At 43.2% G+C, this 20463-nt stretch overlaps 1 protein-coding gene across 2 annotated transcripts in view; it reads left to right on the forward strand.

The window, feature by feature from the left end:
• GRM4 (glutamate metabotropic receptor 4) overlaps positions 1-20463 on the forward strand; it is a 318705-nt gene that overhangs the window by 93729 nt on the left and 204513 nt on the right. The window contains exon 2 of one of the 2 annotated variants that reach the window (XM_081195814.1): positions 8366-8396. The exons of the other annotated variant lie outside the window; for it this stretch is intronic. The gene's annotated coding sequence lies outside the window, so the exon portion shown is untranslated. The remainder of the gene's footprint in view (positions 1-8365; positions 8397-20463) is intronic. 2 annotated transcript variants of the gene reach the window in all.

The raw sequence follows: 20463 nt of genomic DNA on the forward strand, positions 1-20463 counted from the left end.
ATTGCGTCAGAGGATCAAGGTCCCCCACAATCCTGGAATTGTGTAAAGAGATAATCCATCCACAACACATGGCCTTACTAAGTGGTGTGGGGCAGACAAAAATCACTTAATTTGATTCCGCATTTTATCACTTAGCGAATAAATAACCTTCATTAAGATGGGAAGGTGGCAATTGTAAAGGGAAAACTTTGATGAATCTCTAACTCTGTTCTCACTTGTTAATTTCCTGCCTGTTTGCTGGGATTATTAAAACAAATTACAGCTGCATTTCTCCCAAGAGCCACTCTCCGAAGATCAGACTTTCGTACTTCCAAACAGCTTCCTTGCAACTTTCTGCCGGCTTTTGTTTCCCTCTCTTCCTTCTGACAAACAAAATCAGCTGTGTGCCTTTGAAAAAAAAAAGAGAGTCCCCACTTGCCTGCCCACCCGCAAGAAACCTTCCATGTCTTCTATTCCACTTGAGATCCTGTGGAGGATAATCAGACAAAGAAGAATGAAGCCTTGATTAGCTGAGAAACAAAGCAGATGGATACACTGCTCAGAATGCAGATCACATGCTCTACACCTGCCTGGGCATCCCAGGTGTCCTACTGCTACAGAACACCCCCCACCCTCCCCGAATGGAGACTTCACGAGGTGTGAGGAGGGGGCTACTCCCCAATACAATACTTACAGCTTCAGAGCTTTGATGCTAAATATTTTACACCAGCCTCTATGTGCTGTACTCGTATCTAGAAACCAAAATGTGTTTGCTGTATTCCTGTTGCCTCGAATTCTTACTCTGTTTACTTGGGTTTAGTCGACCTAGTGCCTTGGCATATGGGGGGCATGCACACTGCCTAACCTTTTTGACAGCTTCTGCAAAGCTGATGACAGATGTTGTGGCCTGTCAAAGCTTGTATTGCAATAAACTAGGTGCCACAGAATATTTTGGCTTTTAGATGGTTAATGTATCACTGAAAGTCATGGGCAGGGGTTAGGGTTTTGAGCAGACTAATGGGAAAGCATTGCCGAATTGGTGCTGAAATCTACAGTGAGAAAGTGCAGAACTGAAATTGGAGAGCCATAGCTATGCAGTTAACCCCTCCTTCTCATGTGCAGTGCAGCAGGGAGAAATAATGGAGTGAACTCCCTATTCAGGCTTGGAATTGAGCTTAGAAAACTGAGCATTTTTTCTTGATCTTGGAAAATAGCTCAGTTTATTCCAAGCCTGCAGGGAGTGAAAGAGGCTCCAGTTCTTCCAGGCCACCCCTCTCATCCACCTACTGGACCTCCCTTCAGATGCCCTCCTTTATTCCTCTACCATAGGATGGGGATACTTGCAACCCTCTTGATGGACAACTCCCTCCATCTCTGCCCTATGGCGTTGCTGGCTGGGACTGATGAAGGAGTCCAATAACATTTGGAGGGTCAAAGCTTCCCCACCTGTACTCTGGTAGTGGAAAGGAGGACGGGAATCAGGTTTGCGACAACTGTAATTCTACATGCGATCGGTGCTTGCCTTGCAACTGGAGCAAAGTGCCACTCATTGAAGGGGGGGGGATCTCCCTCCTTTCCCTTATTCCACCTCCACCATCGGAGTAGCAAGAAGGTCCTAGAAGAAAACACATTAGGAGACTTAGATTTCATTATTAATGCTACAGCACTCTATATTTAACTGTGAAGATAATTTAGATTTGGGAGGGTATATTAGCCCCCAGGATAGGAAACACACCTTGGGGGTATGGGGACCTTTCCTGCTTGATCCCTATAGATGTTCAGAGAACATCCTGAAAACCTTAACATGCATAGCTACAGATAGAGTTTTTAGCTTGGGCTATAAAAGGATTATAAAAGGTACTGCTGAGGAGGTTAATGGGCCCATTGCCCTTCTAATAGGAATTCTTGTTTGGCATGCTCCTGAAAGATGGGTTGGTTTGATGCACCAGAAATGTATCTCTTTGCTCAGAGCAATTCTTTTAACTGGCTGGCTTCTGTCATAGCACTTTTGCTTTGGTGCATTGCAATGGAAATGTCATAACTTTTTTATTCTTTTATCATTCACTTGTTTAAATGGGGCTATATTTCATATGGCTTTACTTGGCTCTTACATTGTGCACTTGATCTTCAAACATGAAAGTTGGAACATTTCTCTTATATTTTTTTTAAAGGACCTGCCCAAGCTGCTGTGATCCACACTGGAGGCTGTGTTCTGTTGTGTGATGACGGTAGCCATGCACTCTTATAGACTGACTAGCTATAGTATCTAGGTAGGACATTTTCAAAGCCCAAAATTAAATGAGGGTTTTATGGAACAGGAGGGGTAGATGTGAGAAGCAATCAGAGGAGAAAAACTCAAAGCTTTTTTCTAAGAAAGGAAGAACCCCCGAGTGTTTTCAGAATTATTGGCAAAGGAATAATAGGCTGACTTCAGTTTCCAATTACCTTAGCTCTTAATTATAGATCAGACCACGTCAAAATCAGGTCTTCACAGACTAGCAGCGAAGCACTGGTGCATAGTAAACTGAAGGGAAAATTGACAGGGCAACTCAAGAAGGCAAACTGATCAGGTGGGTAGATGGGTACCCACAGAGGACAAAAAACATGGAGGAGAATGAAGAAGGGCAGAGGTAGAAGTCCTTGTCTTATTTCCATGATCAATGCTTCATGTGGAGTCGATTGTCTCACTTCTGTGAGTTGATTGTCTCACTTCATTTGGCTTCCAGCAAAAAAGTTTGAGAATCAATTCTCCTGGCTGTGACAGTCATTCTTTCTTCATCCTTATGGCTCTCCCTGCTCTCTCAGTAATTCAGGGTCAAAGCATATGAAAGGGAAATTGAGGCTTAAGGAATCACACCCTAGCCTTTAGATACATTTGTCAATCCCTTCTCCAGCTCCCTTCCTTGGCTTTTGTTCTGTGATGAACATGGATATTTATACCCTGGGCACATACATCATTCTCCCACAAGGTCATGTACACCATGACATCCATCAGTGGTACACTTCTCTGGTGTTTTGGAGAAAGAAGGGCATGTTGGGGATCTTAGGTGAGATACCTACAAAGTGGAAGTTACCCCCAGTTCCAGTCACCACACAGAGGCAGCTTAAGGTCCAAAATAGTTTACTGCTGCAGAAGATCAGGCTTCAGTAATACAGTTCCATATATACATACAGTTTTTAGGCTTTGCAGATACAGGTACAGACATGTATAAGCAGAAACTACTTCTGTTGCTCCAGCAATTCAAGTTGTCATACAGATTCCAACTCCTCAAGACTGACCCTGACACTCGACAGACCCACTGACTGACTAATGTGATGACATGCCTCAGTCACTTATATAAATGGCACTGGACCATTGCCATAGCAAATGGCTTGGCTGACCTTGCACCTCAGACCATGGGGTGGTTTGTGCCCATGAAATAATTTAAACCCTTCCGCCATGTCCAGTTTCTCCAACAAGGCATAAAGGAAGCCATCTGGTTTTCCTTCCAGAGTAGGATTCTCAAGGAAAGCTCCTCTTTGGCTTCATTACCCAGCTGCTATCTTCTGGGACCTTGCCCTGGGATGATACAATGGATGCTCAGCACTTTGAGAATTGAGCATCTATTTTGGTTTTTAATTGGGTGCTGACCTTCTTGAAATCTGACCCTCCAGATCTTGTATGGATTCTGATCTCTCTCAATTGGGAATACAAATGTGATGATAACACCTGGTGGACAATCACCACCTCCGCCTGCTTCACATAGTAGTTTACATTTGTTCTCCACTTTTCTTCTCTCCTTTTTAAATCATTGTAAGGCAATTGCTGAAATGCACTTTTGCTTTAGGAGCCATCAGCATAAGCTGGGGCCAGCAGATGGCTGGGTGCCCTGCTGCAGGTATGCTGGCGGCTGGTGATATCGTCCTGTGACAGCTATAATTGTTTGCCATTTTATTTTGTTAATAGCTCCCATATAATTCCATGACTTTCAGGCCCTCAGGTGGCTAAATGAAGTAGCTCTATTGAAGTCGATGGCTTTGTACCAGCTGAGGTTCAGACTCTCAAATCCTTATCGAAGGCAAGAAAACAACAACACAAATCAGTGGCCTCCAGCGCACGTTTAAGAGAATTGGATCAATATCTGCAATAAACTGTGCAGAAAAGATGTAGTTTTCCTTGTATATCCTTTCACTCAACGTCTTGGCATGCAAACCTGGGCTTGGACTGACCCATGACACAGGGCAGCAAAATGTATTGGTGATCGTTCCTAAAGGAATGCATTGTCTCAATGGGACGTGAGATGCAGGGATTTGTTATCATCTCTGCCCTTCCTTAACTAATTTTCGTTGCTCATGCAGAGGTGGTTGCATTTTTGGGTAGGTGGATTATGTCATGTAACAACAAGACTGAATAATATCAAACCTGTTTTGTATCTATTTACATGTAATAAATAAACAGTAGGTCCCTTGCTTCAGGTATGTTCCTAACTCTTTTTCATAAAAGGTGCATCTGAAATAGCAAACACCTTAAGTTACAGTTGTGGTTCCCAAGAACCCTCTGATTTAATCAAATAAAATTGGCTCATGATCATAATTATCCCATTATCCTTATCACATCCTCCTTATAACTAAAGGTGTTTTTTTAATCCATTCTTTCTGGTTGAATGCATTGGTAGAAAATTTTTCATTATGCTCAGGAATGCACAGGCTCCAGCTACTGCTAGCTGCATTATTTCCCCAATCTATAGCAGAGAAACCAAAATGTATATATTTATTTTTATTTAGCAAGATTTATATACTGTTTTAAGGGGTGCAGGTGGAGCTGTGGGTTAAACCACAGAGCCTAGGACTTGCTGATCAGAAGGTTGGCAGTTTGAATCCCCACGATGGGGTGAGCTCCCATTGCTCAGTCCCTGCTCCTGCCAACCTAGCAGTTCGAAAGCACGTCAAAGTGCAAGTAGATAAATAGGTACCGCTCTGGCGGGAAGGTAAACTGCGTTTCCGTGCGCTGCTCTGGTTCGCCAGAAGCGGCTTAGTCATGCTGGCCACATGACCCGGAAGCTGTACGCTGGCTCCCTCGGCCAATAAAGCAAGATGAGCGCCGCAACCCCAGAGTCGGCCAATACTGGACCTAATGGTCAGGGCTCTCTTTACCTTTACCTTTATATACTGTTTAATCAAGAAAGTATATCTAAGTGGTTTACATAAAATGATAAAAAATAGCAATAAAAATAGACTTTAAAATAGTAAAAGTAATAAAATGATTACAAAATAAATAAAATCAACAGATTTTAGAAACAAATGTACATGTTAAAATTATCCGGATAGGTTCTCCTAAACAAAAAAGTTATTAGCAGGTGTTGAAAACAGTACAATGAGGGTACCTGCCCAATATCAGTTGGCAGGGAGTTTCACAGAATAGGTGCTGCCACGCTAAAAATATCAATATCTCACAAGTATGAAACAAACATTAAGTGGCATGGTGAAAATGTCAGTTCCACATATTGAAGCACATACTGTAAAATCACACCCACAATGAATAGTAGGATTCCTTTAAATTGGTTTTAATAGTCTAGTTTTTTAATAAAAAAATAGAATTAAATTTGTATTTGTTTTTGCAACAAAGCTCTGAAACCATAGTCACAGGAGTGCTGAAAATGACCTTAGACCAATTTATTTAGGGTGGTATTCAGTGCTAGTCCTACTCGGAGTAAACCTGCTGACGTTAATCACCATGACTAATTTTGGTTCATTAATTTTAATGGGTCTACTCTAATTAGGACATAGTTGAATACAACCCATTTTTTTGTCATTTCTGGTATCATTTTCCCTCTGTTGTCATTTTTATTTGTATTGTTGATGCACAATTCTTCTCCTCCTCACACCTTAATTTCTACATTTTCTGTGAAACACAAACTCACCAGTGCCTATCTATTCCACTCATGATGATCATTCCAACAACACAATAGCTTCTTGCAACCTGCCCAACAGCCTCTTTTATTAAAACCAATGTCAGCAACCCACCATTTACACCAATACCCCCAAATCAGATCACCACTTCAACTCCTTATGGGGGCTGCTAAAAATAGCTTCCCTGTGGTGGCTGAAACATTTGTAAGCCTCTTAATGGATGAACCAGCCCAATTGCACTGAGTGTCTTCATGCCTGAAGTGCTTTCAGCTGACTACCACATGGGAGCTGTAACATAGGAAGTGATCCCAAGCTCTTCCACTAGTTAGTTTCCAGTCTGTTTGAATAGAACCTTACTGTCTATTTGAGCCAAACTGTAATTTAAGTCATTGTTTATCTGTTTTCCTTCAGGTTTAAAAATTCCTTTTCAACATTAACAATCTCCTCTCTGAAAAGTTAAAATAACTTGCTTAGTCCAAGCATTCTTTACTAAGTAAGCTGATTTCTCCAATTCTATTGTTAAAAGACCAGATGCATTTCCATTTATGCCTGCCTGGGTATAATCCATGAAACTATGATGCATTGAATCCTGTGTGACCTTTTCCTTTACTTGTAGGATTGACACATATTCCTAGGCATCTGCCCCCTAGAATAGGGGTAGGGAGTGCTTTTTTAGCTTGAGGGACACACTCACTCTTGAGCAAACTTTCAGGAGCCATGTGACTCTGGTTGTCAGGGCCAGGTGCAAAAATAGGCACAGCACTGGATGAGACTCTTACCTTTGCATTAGGGACTGAATTCCAGCCATGCAAACACACCTCTCCATCCTTCAGCCAGGTAAACATGAGGTATTATTGGAAGAACGTAAGAAGAGCCATTGGCCCATCTTGTCCAGCATCCTTTTCTCACAGTACCACCCCCCAGATGCCCGAGGGAAACCCTTGAGCAGGACCCAAGGACCAGAGCCCTTTCCCCTCCAGTGGCTTCCAGTAACTGGTATTCAGAAGCATTCCTGCCTCTGGCCATTGAGGTAGAACATAGCCATTGTGGGAACAGTTCGAGGGAGCATTCTAGCCAGGCAAAAACACTCAAAGAGGGTGTGGAAATGAGTCTGTGATTGGGGACAGGGAGGTCCAGATAGGAGAGGCCTGGAGGGCTGCCCCTGACCCCTGGCCCCTCATAGTTTTGGCATAGTTTGGGAAATGGTTTTGATTGGTCAGCTAAACCAGGTGAGGGTAGCCAATAGGTATCAAACCCTCAGTGAGTTAGGGACTTCTCCTACATGTGAAGACAGGCTGTGGCAGATTGAGCAGATGAGACGAATAGTCGATCCAAGGCAATACACACTGACCTATGTTGTGGGTCATTACACAAAAGCCAATTGTGAATGAATTATTGAGTTGTGGATCTTTATTGGGGTAGGTGTCCTTTCACTTCCATGAATCCTATTTTTGGTTTTTATATACAGTGGTACCTCTGGTTGCGAACGGGATCCATTCCGGAGCCCTGTTTGCAACATGAGCAGAACACAACCCGCGTCTGCTCGTGTTGCTATTCGCCACTTCTGCACATGCGCGTGACATCATTTTGAGCGTCTGCGCATGCGCGAGCAGTGAAACTCAGAAGCAACCCTTTCCGGTACTTCTGGGTCGCCGTGGGACACAACCTGAAAAGATTTAACCTGAAGCAAATGTAACAAGAGGTATGACTGTATGTGTGTGTGTTTTAATATATATATATGCAGGCTGGGAGCTGAACTTTGGATTTTCTACTTTTGCACTGCTGTTGGGAACTGCTCTGATTTATTGCTTTGGGGTTTTTTATATATTTAAAAAGGTATGATAGTTCAGTGGAAGGGGAACTGATAAATGAAGTAGTGGCAGCAGTAATAGCAGAAACAGCAGTAGTCCTAGTAGTAGTAGATAATTATGCCATTGAAAGCTACAGACGCCCAGTCACCCTGAGCCAAATGGAACTGACATCCATATTTTCCCATGTGGGTGCTCCTCTTCCAATTTTTCTTGGGAAATTTGCTAAGGAAATCATTCCTTGTGCCCTCAGAAAGGCTGAAAATTTCCTCCATTTAGTGGGAGGACAGGAAAAGGGAGAGGATGTAAAAGAAGAGAAAGAGGAGATAAAAAGGAACGACGGCTGTGTATATTTAAAACACATTTCCCAGGAACTGTAGTTTACCTCACACAGAGCTATAATTCACAGCACCCTTAACAAACCACAGCTCCCAGGATTCTTTGGAGGAAGCCATGTTATTTAAATGTATAGAGCTTATGCAGCCTAGGTGTCATTCAGGGACTCCAAGGGAACCGAAACTCTCAAGAACAGATCAAGCTGGGTTTCTCTCCTAAGAGGTGGCACGCCGTCTTTGTAACAGGGGTTTCCTTTCTTCCTTGTTCTTCTCCCCATGTGTTTCTCCTCAAACCCTGCTCATTTTCCTGGCTTGGCATCCTCCTTCCTTGGCTGATGTATCACACTTGACAAGGTTATGGAGTCAGCATGTTAAATCTTGAAAAGTGAGTGTAATTTATTGATCTACATTTTGCTTATGAAATAGGACAAGTGCTGATTTGAGAATCTTGTTTCCTCTCCCCCTTTCCCCTTCTGTCTCTCTCCTTCCCCTCCCTTGCTTTCGCTTCTCTTATCTTTTGTAATTCCTCTGAGCTTGCATCAAAACTCTCCAGTCCTTTGTTAGCTTTTCGAAGCAGCCACACGGGCTCAGCAGCCTCTTCTCTTCTTCCACACTTATCATTCTTCTTCCTTTGCTCCTAAAAAATCCACAATGGGCCAAATACACTCCAGATATACCTCACCACTCAAGTCTGTTTACGGGCAACCAACCTGGTGCCCATGGGTGCCAGAGAAGCTGCCAGCACTTTGTATGTAGACTCCTTGAAAATCCACAATTGTACAAGAGGCTGTTTGGTCTTTATTCTCAGTTCCGATTTGCACTAGCTAGTCTTCTCCTACAGCATGGAACACACTTCATTAAACATGCCCACATTTCACTGGATTCCAGAATTACACACCCCATTCTAAGCACAGGAGAGGCGCAAAGAGCTTCCCTCTGTGAAGTAGCCCAGTGGTAGGTGCTTTGCCTCCCTCACTGATGCAGTGACATGCCTGGACCATTTTGTGCTCCTGCTTCTTTTTCTGATCTTTTGGTAATGGCAGCCAATTTTATGTTATGCCACATCTGCCCTGCCAGCGTAGGTGGGTGGAAGTGGGATTGGTGGGCTCTGGATTACAACCACTGGCAGCCAGCAGAAAGCTTCAAAACAGGACTTTGCTTTGCAGGGGGTGGCAAGGCATTGGGGCTTATCCTTCCTGGGATCCATTGGCTCCAAAGCTGGTCCCACTGCCAACGAGTGTTCACTTTGGGACTAATCCAGATCCAGTTGCTACACCAGCTCCAAGCTAGTGCAGCTATCTTCCCGCTCCCTTTTTCTTCTCTGGCCGCTGTGTGGATGGGGCAGTGGCGCTGCCATTTTGTAACGCCACCAGGTTGGGTGGCTGAGGTTAGGATTGCTCCGCGATGCTCTTTAAAAACAACAACAACCCACTACAGTTTCATTGAGTTATTTGAAGTTTGCATGTGCTCGAGTACCGTACTTTTCCATGTATAAGACTATGTTTTCCCCCATTAAAAATCATGCTAAAAAGTGGGGGTCGTCTTATACATGGATAGTGCATAGGGTGGACGTTTGATTGGTTGCTGCTGAGGCTGTCAGTGGCTATTGTGCGTGTTATTGGGTGCTGTGTCAATGGGTGGTGTTGGTTGGCCGATGCTCCGGGTAAATCCCCCCCCCCCAAGATCAACCACTCTGGGCAATCCTCTGTAAAAAGGCTCAACAACTTTGTGCCATCTCCCCCCATTTTCTTAAATTTGAGTCCCCCAAAATAGGGGGACGTCTTATACATGGGGGTGTATTATAGATGGAAAAGTATGGTAAATACTTAGCCTCATCTTATTTTAAAAAGAAGCTCACCACACTATTGTACCAGGTCTCCTTCTGGCACCAGGTCTCCTTCTTTCATTTATGGGTGGATTTTATACCATGCTGTTGTTTTCAAATCGGTGCAAACATGCGCATGTTTTCTCAGAAGCAATCTCCTTTGATTTCAGTGAGACTTATTCCCAAGCAAGTGGGTATAGGATTGCAGTCATCCTTGACTATTTGGATAAAGCCTTCCTCTTGATAGAAATTTCTGAATGAGATTTGATTTGGGGGTTGATGATGTACAAAGAAAGGGGAAAAAAAACAAATAATTGAAGGTCACGGGAAAAAGTGATTTTGGAGGCGACATGAGCATATGTATATTTTTCTGAGTTGGAATATCTGGTATACAGAACTCATTAATAGACTCATAAATTCACAGCAATGGCATGAAGGTGCCACTTTGAGCAAAGGAGTGCAGGGGTCCAGCACCGAGGGCCTTCTGGCAGTTCCCTCACTGCGAGAAGCCAAGTTACAGGGAACCAGGCAGAGGGCCTTCTCGGTAGTGGCGCCTTCCCTGTGGAACACCCTCCCACCAGATGTCAAAGAGAACAACAACTACCAGGCTTTTAGAAGACATCTGAAGGCAGCCCTGTTTCGGGAAGCTTTTAATGTTTGATGTATTATAGTATTTTAATATTCTTTTGGAAGCCGCCCAGAGTGGCTGGGGAAGCCCAGCCAGATGGGCGGGGTATAAACAATAAATTATTATTATTATTATTATTTCCTGGATAGTATGCAAATTTTGATTTTAGCCAACTATAGCACTGAATTAGGCAGGTTAAACACTGTAGACCAAGAAAGCATGTGGGTGTTCTGTTTGCTCTTCTTCAGGAACATCTCTAGTCTATGTAGACTTTTCTTTAGGGTTATGAGACCAAGTTGACCCGAATCGCTATGTATTAGTCAGTAAATGGAAGATTTGTGAAACAATTACAGCACAGCTATCTGCAAGCTAGCTTTCTGCCCATCCTTTCTTTCCTGACTGTAAATAATCTGTTTTTCTTTTGTGAGGTGGGGGGTGGGGGGTGTAGTGCCAAAGAATACCTGATTAAAAAGGCCAGAAGCCATCAATTAAAAGCAACATCACCTTGTTCTGGCAGCCCTTACAGGGTTTTTTCTTTCTTGTCTTATGCTACCCTAATTAAAAGCTCAAACCAAATGGCTTGATGGCAGAAATTCTAATTAAATCAACCCCATCTTCTTTGTGAACCTAAGGTCTGCATAAAATAAAGCATGAAATTATTAATTGTTTTGGGATCAGCTGTTTCAGAGCCATATCTGGAACACCTTCCCTCATCCCATTTTCCCTGGCTTCGAAAAAATGCAGAGAGCCCAGATACTGATGATGGTGTACATGCCATGGCAATGCCTGGACTTAAAAGGTGTGTTCCATTTATATAGTGATGGATCTGAGTAGCTGATTGATTATATAGATGAGTGGAAGTGGGAGGGGAAAATGCTCAGTTATTATAGTTTCCTTGTCCCAACAGTCCTCTGTGTTGAAATCTGGTTAGAATCTAGCAGAGGCTAATCTAATTAAATCTGTATAACTCTTACAGCACTTCATTTTAAGTGTTGCAAATTGCATAGTTTGTGGCTCTAACATCCTGCCAGCACCAGCCTGTTCTCTCTCTCTGCATCCTTCCACCCAGTTTTAACATCCAGCTGGAGAAAAAGTTCTGAAGATCATGAAACCTTGATCAATATTTGGTTGATCCCATAAAAAAAATGCTCTACAGTGGATGTACTGTACTAATTTGTGTGTGTGTCCCTTTTACTAAACTGTATTATTTCCCCATTGTATGATACTCAGTTTGCAACCCTGATCTGACCCAGTCTGTTGTTTCTGAATTCATGGGTGTTTGAAACATGCTTTAGAAAAAGAGAAATACAATTCATGATCAATCACAGGCCACTGTGTTCCTTTCTAGAGTTATGAACTCCACCATCCTGAGGTATTGCACTCCCCAGTCTGCCTTATGAACATGGATTTTGCCTCCCATCTCCTCCTGCTTGACCATTCATGACTCCAAGTGCACCTCTAGCCACTGTGATACTCCACTCTTCACCTGATTTTGGGCAGTGAAGGATTAGCCAATTGCTGACAGTTATGAATTTTTTATTTTTATTTTGATCCTTTTCCTAATCTGGCTGCAGGGAGAGAGCTGGTTTTGCTTACACTGCACTGCCACATTAGTGAAGGTTTTAAGTATTGGCTTCAATTGGACTGAGACTTTTCTCATATAAATAGATTACAGCAGGTTCAGCACAGCTTCAAGGGATGAAGACACTTTGTGGGCACTGGAGAGCACTTTGAGATGTTGAGTGATGAATTATACCCTAAGCAACAACCTAAGATTGTCAGGCCCAGGAAGATCTGGGGTTAGTATCCTCGCTCCCAAGAAGCATCCTCACAACTGCCAAGAAGAGTTTCCCTATTCCTCCTGAGTGAGGATGCTAACACCAGATCTCCTCTCCCCAATGTTTACATATGTGCGCATTCAAGAGCAAATCTCAGTTATGTGATTGATTCCATGATTGGATCCAGAATGGGGCTAGCCAGCCATGTTGGCTGGTGGGAATGTCAGTTCCTAGTCCTTGTCTTGGTACTAAGCATTCCTGCTTAGTACCTGAATTTGGGAAGGCTGGCTTTAACTAGTTAATAATGTTGTAGATGAGACATGTGAACAAATAAAGTTGTGGCCCATATTTCAACCCATTTGCTATTTTCCATGCCTTATCATGGGATAAAAGAGGTAAGCCAAGAACTCCCGATCTTGCCAAGGTTGCAGGTTCTTTTGGGGGTTTTGTTTTTGCATTGCGAGGCCCTGCGACCACCCTATTCCCCAAGGTGCAAATAACTAGACAACACCCAGTTTATTGGGGTTTGGGGATCAAATAAGGCCAAAACTTTATTGGTTACCGATGTGAAAGATTTGGCCGTTGACATTGAGGTAAGCAATGGCGCATGTCACTCCTGCCTGTCCGCTGGGAGTGTTTCTAAGGGTGAAGCCAGCGGTGTGTGTGTGTGTGTTTGTGTGTGTGTGCCCTATGACCTACGTCAAATGGGGCATCTCCCAAGCAGTCCCCATTGAAGGAGTGGTATGGCCCTAGCCCCTGTCTGGGCATTGGACAGGAGCCACTCCTCCCAGATCCTTTTAATGGTTTACCCTTACCCATGGAGGGGCAGAGCTTACAACCTCCCCACCAACCAAGACTACGGTTATCTAATGCCTATTTGCCTTATAAAGTTGTGGCGATTGTTATGAGCTAGGCGAAAATCCAAATGGCGGAGCTGATTTGCCAGATGGGAAAAATTCCTGCCTGGCCCCTGAATCTGGAGACTGACATTGTTCATAGCAGAATCGTACCATTGGTAAAAAACCCTAATCTGAGGGAGGGTGGGCAGGAGAACTGGCAAGAGAGAGTCTGAAAGGCCTTCATGGCCAGGTATTTATCCTTCCCCATCGCTACTGGTCAGTTGGCACCACACCCAGGTGACACGCCCTACATACCTGCCACCATTGGCAAATGGCCATTGGTGGCAGGAGTACAATTCAGCCAGCAATAGGTTGGTTCATAGGGGAGACGCAGTGCCCACCCACAAAATTGTCTTCCATGAAAACGGTCTTAACAGTGAGTCTGTAAGCGACTGTGGAGGCCAATTCTGGATCCAAACGTCCTTCCACAGTGGGGACATAGGTGGGAGTTGACCATGGTGAGAGTTTGCCAAACATGCAAACTCTTAGCATGTTTCTCCCTTTCATCCTGAGTTTAAGCGTCTTCAAAGTCCATGACATGTTTGGTAAAGTTGTTTGCAGGCCAGTGTGTTTCCCAATTGTTGGTGTTTGTACTACATTATTTTAGATTTGCCTTGAGAGAGTCTTTAAACCTCTTTTGTTGACTGCCAGCATTACACTTTCCATTTTCAAGTTCAGAATAGAGTAGTTGAAAGACGATAATCAGACATCCGAACAATGTGACCAGTCCAACAAAGTTGATGTTGAAGAATCATTGCTTTGACACTGGTGATATTTGCTTCTTCCAGTACACTGGCATTAGTTTGCCTGTCTTCCCAAGTGCTGTGTAAAATTTTTTGGAGACACCTGCCAGTGGTTCGAACGAGGGTGCCTCTATGATGTTTTCTTTTTGTTGTTGTTGAAAGTGTGTGTTGGTAATAACAACGTTGTGCAGTGCACATGTAGTCAAAAGTAAGATTCCCATCAAGTCCTGACCAGCTTGCTCTTCATATTTGATGTTAGGCTGTTCAAAACACAGAAATATTTCATTCCACTCTCTGTAACCAGTACAACAACTTATGCAAAATAAAAAATAAAAAAATAAAATACCAACCTCCCTCTAATTTGCAAAGCTGCAGTAATTGTTAATAAACCATTGCTTGATTTGTAACACTTCTCTAGCTCTGAGGAATTTTGTGCTGTTTATTAAAAACCACATTGCATCCCTAATAGGAACCCAAATTAGTTTGAGTAGTGGTGTCTAGTAGCAGGATGCAGACGACAGATTCTTGTGGGGAACAAGAAGAGAGTGCTCTAGTTTTCTTTTTCCTTTGCTAAACGTGTTTGGGCTTATTTTTGTTTCTTGGTTCTGCCATCGAGTCTGTGGCTGATCAACAGCTTCTTGTTTTTATTGACAGGGACATCTAGGCTCTCACAAGCAGTTTTCTTTATATTACTTCAGTTTAGTGAGCAGATATTTTGGGAGCTGCTGTTTAGAAAGCAACAAAGATGCCCTTGGGGTTCTTCAGTGAAGATTTTGAGGATCTGCCAGACATCGTATTGATCTTAAAGGCTCGTGACTCCAAAAAAGAGAGATAAACACTCATCAGAAAAGGGAGGTGGCAACTGGGGATTGCTTGACCATTGTTCATCATTGGGATGAAGCGGTGCAGAGAGCGTATGGCCTTAGATCTCCTTGACTTCACATCCATACTCAGAATTTGTACCCCAGAGACCCAGCTATGGTGCACTGTTGCTTCTTTTCCTTAAAACTCATTTTAAAATAAAATAAAATAAAATCTTCAGATATTGCTGCTTCGGCTAATCGTGCTGAGACTCAAATTGATGGTTTAAGTTTGAGAATTTTATCCCAAGCATCCCAACTGGTGGGGAAACACAAAATTGCCGTCATTGTGAAATACTCTCCAATCTGAAACTGATTCAGTTAAATTGGTGCCTTGCACTGCTATTAAAGGAAACTCTATATTAGTTCATAAACTGGAGGCAAAGGAGGGTGCACAGAAGAGAGATGCTTCTGCAATTTGAGGAGGAGGGAAGGCAAAGTAAAGTGTAACAGTCCTTTGATAGAAATTGTGACCCTGTTGCTCCAGATAGGAAATGTCTTGAGAAGGACCAGTGCCTCCTACCCAATACATGCAGCAATCCTTAAAGTAGCACTTGAGAAGTCTAGCCTGTGTATATGTCATTTTTCTTTAAAGAGCCAAATATAACTTTTTAGGGTTGCAACTGTCACTAGAGAAATCTTGTGTGGAGGAAAAGGATCAAACTCTCCTCCCCCAGAATTCCTTGGCTGACCAAATGTTCACCTTGGTACGGTGCTGATGTCCTTGTCCCTTCTCAGTGTTGCTTCATGCATGCCATTTTTCTGACTGTTGAAAATGTGAACAAAACATTTGCACTGCTGTGTGTAAAAGATCACACATAAGCTCTGTTTTGTTTAATTACATCATGCCCTTCCACGTGTACATGCAGCAAAAGAATCATGGGTTTTAGATGTGTCCTCTCTCTCTCTCTGCCCCTGGCCTGAGGAAGTGGATGCTGGCAAGTGATGGTTGGATGAGAGAAGCCATAATGGAGATTATCTTTCAGTAGAGCTGATGATAGTCATGCTCTCTCTCTCTGCTGCAACTTGATAGAATGGCAAGCGGTGAAAAGAGGTGCCTGATGGAGTGTCTTCTCAGCAAAGCAGATGGTTGCCCAGAGTATCTTCTCTTTCTCTGCTGTAACTCATCTGCATTTGTTATATTTCTGCATGTCCTATAGCGGGGGTAGACAACACGATGCTCTCTGGATGCTCCCATTGTCCCTGACCATTGGCTATGTTGGTTTGGGGTGATGGCAGCTGAGTTCCAGCAACATCTGGAGGGTACTACATTGGCTCCCCATTTCTCTATGGACACATCAGCTTCCATAATTTTTGGAAGGGGTTTTAGGCAGTTTTGCTAACCATTTTTATGGCTTTTAGTGAGGACAGAAAATTTGTCAGTTTGTTATATTTCAGTGAGAGAGAAATGGGGAACCATATACAAATATGTCAGTGGGATTGGTGTAATAATGTATGCAGACCCTAGGAATGGGTCAGAGTCAATTCACACAGCTATTTTGCATGTAACAGTTATGTAGGGAAGCCACTACAAAATGACTTTTTGCAATGTATGGCTCATTTTTTTTGGATAGTCTTTGGAAACTGTGGCTTGTACGAGGAGGAGAAATAAATCACACCACCTCCAAATCTGCTCCGGAGGATCAGGGGAACCCCTCAAACAGATTTAGGGGAACATGGAGGGAAGAAAGGGGAGAACATTTCATTATGCAAGGAGAAATTCTTGTGCTGATGGGAGCCCCGACAGCACTACATTGAATACAACCCGTAATTTTTAGGAAAATGTGCAATAATACTAAGTCATATTATTCGACACAATCACTCAGGATAACTACAAATGGTCATTTGCTATGTGGTAGCTTCTTGTAAATGCATTGCAGAGCAGCTGCAATTACACAGGGGAGCCAGTGATCTGTAAAATTTCAGCTTAGAGATGTTTTATCTCTGTCTTCCTCAATCTTGAGTTTCTAGGTATTGCTGCACTACAACACCCTTCATCCCTGGCCATTGACTGAACCAGCTGGGGATGATGGAAGTTGTAGTCCAACAACATATATGCTGAAGAACACTGTATCATGTTCACAATCAGTTGGAAGTATGGGATACCAGGATGTGGTAAAATTTAGTCTCATGTGTGACTGGATGCTATGAGTAATTGCAGCACATCTGCAGACACCTGGGGAATCATTCCGATAATCAGCTACCATGTGGCAAACAGTCCTTCATAATCTTCACCATACACAAAGAACAGCTAGGCGAACTAGTCTTTAAGGAAACAGATCTGATTTTTGGATTTTGGGTTTTAATTTTGAGCCTGAAGTGCAGCAAATCTATCTCTTTCTTTTCTTATAAAGACCTTGAATTCCCTCACTGTATTTGCTTTTATGTATCAAAAACACTTTTTGACTTTTATCTGAGAAAATAGCTGATGTAGGGAGTTAGGCTATGGCAGTATGTGAGATCAAAAAGGCACCAGGGGGTGAGGGGGTGGGGCAGAAAGGGGAGAATCTCTGTGAAACCCGACATTTTGGGAGCTAGAATCATATTCACACTCTCTCCAAAGCAGAACGGAGGAAAAAACCTTCCTGAGCTCAAAGCCTGTAGCTTGCAAATCATCAGGTGATCCTAAACTGAGTTTAGACAACAGTCTAAAATGACAGCTACAGAACATATTCTCATTGTTTCCTTCGTGAAAAGGACAGACTTCTGATAAAGCCAGAAATATTCAGGCAGATGTGGCATTCTAGTAGAACTTACTGGGTAGCTCTGCTGTATCTCCTGTTATGTGCATGCTGGCCTTTCCACACACCTAATGCAGACTGTAAGCCTTCTGATAAGTGACTGTGCAATTGCTATGGTCTATATATTGCATGACACCCTATTGGCTAGTGTTACCAGCTCCCACATTGTATTTCAGGAATCCACACCCATAGCTGGGTCAGTGCAGTTTTATTATGGAACTTCACCAAATCCAGGCAGGATCTCCAAAGGGCTGGTGGCACCTGAATGCAGAGAGCTACCAAACATTAAGTTTCAGGAACAGATCTCAGAAAAAGACAGGGCAATGCCTTGCTATGAAGAAGAAGAGGAGTTTGGATTTGATATCCCACTTTATCACTACCCGAAGGAGTCTCAAAGTGGCTAACATTCTCCTTTCCCTTCCTCCCCCACAACAAACGCTCTGTGAGGTAAGTGGGGCTGAGAGACTTCAAAGAAGTGTGAGTGGCCCAAGGTCACCCAGCAGCTGCATGTGGAAGAGCAGAGACCCAAACCCGGTTCACCAGATTACGAGTCTATTGCTCTTAACCACTACACCACACTGGCTCTTGCTATGAGATAGGTCTTCTCTTTTTGGTGCGTACTGTCATCTGAGCAGATTTAGCAAAGGGGAGCATTAATAGAAAGGGACTAACCTGGCAATTTTATTTTCCACCACCATTCACTTTGGAAACAATGCTTCGTTACTCTGTAGCTGGATTTGAACTTGAAAGTACAAAGATATGGATGTATGACTCTCTGAGCAGAGTCTTTGGATGTGAAGATGAAGGATCCCAACTGTCAGATTGGGAGTTGAGACTGAATGCACAATCAGCTAATGCTTTGGGATGGATGAGCATCAGGCTTCTGCAGGGGAAGCAGATGCTGGCAAATTAATTTGGAACGATGAGCTGGAGGTTAGAGGGATAGCTGAAAAAGTGACTTTATTGCATCTGTAGAGTTAGGACCATTGCAGGACAGCCATCGTGTCCACATATTTACATAACACTGTGCTTAGTGGCACTCGGGAGGGACTGAAAAGGTGATATAATCTTTTTCAAGAAGTAGAGGGACTGTTGCTTGAGAGGCTGGGAAGCAAGTCAGATGAAGGTGTGTGGGAAGGAGGCTCCCTTCCACCAGTTCCCAGGTGGAGGAATGCATATGTGACTGACAAATTCATCTATGATCATCGCAAGTGATACTGACATTCCAGGCCAAGTTGGAAAAGGGAGTTTCCTGGGAAAGGATGTGGGGTAGGCAGCCCAGAGCCACTGAAGGTATACTTATTTGTATAACATTATTCTTGTTTATAAAACTCAATAAAAATAAATAAATAAAAAGAGGATTAGATTAAAAAAGAGAGGCGGAGAATGCTGGCTGAAGGGGAGGAATGAGTTGCGAAGATGTTTCCATGAACTGGAGCAGCTGGCCATGCAATATTTGGATTTTAGGATCCAAATCTGCAGTCTTCATATGCTAAATGAAATGGTCTTCCATAGGGGTAGGGACAGGCAGGACAGACACTGGGCCTGCTAGAGAATAAGCTTATTCTGCAAAAAGGGGCCTTTGTGTCTCATCTGTGGCTTCTGTTGCAGGTATATTTTGAGGATCCAGTGTAATTTACCCCACACCTGCCTCTGACAGTAATTTTAATGCTATTTATATATGCTGTAAGTTGCCCAGAGTGGTGGGGGAAACACAGCCAGATGGGTCGGATGTACATTAAAAATATATTATTATTATTTATTATGATGAAAAAATAAAATTTATTTTAAGTCTGGGTTTGTTTTTAAAAAAGTTTGGCAACTGTGAACTTCCAGATCCTCTTGGCCCTTGCTTGTGTGAGAAGCAAACAAAGTGTGCTGCTCATTTAAGTCTTGCTGTTCAGAGTACACAATCCAAGATTTGGCCACACATCTGATGCAAATCAGGATAGAATCCTGTGCATCATGTTGACTGTGGGTGTACCCTGTGTGGATGGTCCATTATAGATGGTCACACTCTTGCCAATAGAAATGCCTTTTTCTTGATGATCTAGATTTCCAATTCAAATATCCAATCCCACATACAGTGGTCCTTGGTTCTTGAACTTAATCCATTCCGGGAGTCCGTTTGACTCCAGATATGGTTCAAAAACTAACATGTGGCTTCTGATTGACTGCAGGAGCTTCCTGCACTCAATCGGAAGCCACATCAGATGTTTGGCTTCCGAAAAATGTTCGCAAACCGTAACACTTACTTTCATGTTTGAGGTGTTTGGGAGCTGATTTGTTCAGGAGCCAAGCCGTTTGAGAACTGTACCCAGAATTCTGTCTGCTTACACATTCACACGTGGGCTTCCTTCCTCATGCTTGTACACACAGTCCCTCTCTGCATCAAAACACACTATGTATACAAAATAATTTCCAATCCGCTTAATATGTTAAGTGGTATGCGAAAATGACATTCCTGCCTTTCACGGGGGTGAATTTGCCTTGAGGAGGCCTTTCCCAAGGGGAAGGGGCTTCAACCCATGTGGACAGGAGTGCCCAATGGGAGGGGGTGACCCAGCATAGTATTAAGGGCTGCTCTGCCACCCCTTCTCCCTCCTTTGCACCACACTGCCCTCCATCCCTGTACAAGGTGGGCTTATGCTAGTCACCTTTTCCAAGGCTGGGTAGGATTTACTTTTTATTTTTTTTGAGGTAATCACTAATTGGCAATTGGAACTCCTCTTTTTCACCTGCTTCAGACTAATAGGGTAGCAGTTGTGTCCATATGGTTGATTTGGTCATTTTGCCATTCAGGGCAGACAGGTAAAGAAAATCAAGACATTTGAAAGGTAATTGTAATGGGATGATTAGCTGCTTGTGCGTAAAATCGAGCTCCCTCAGAGTTTGTGCGGCTCCACAAACCTCTGTGCGTGACAGAGCTCCTCAAACATGTCTGCTCTAGTCACTCGTAGAGTCTGACAGTGGCTGTC

Source organism: Podarcis bocagei (genome assembly GCF_964188305.1).
Source record: "Podarcis bocagei genome assembly, chromosome: 5".
NCBI classification, from domain to species: domain Eukaryota; kingdom Metazoa; phylum Chordata; class Lepidosauria; order Squamata; family Lacertidae; genus Podarcis; species Podarcis bocagei.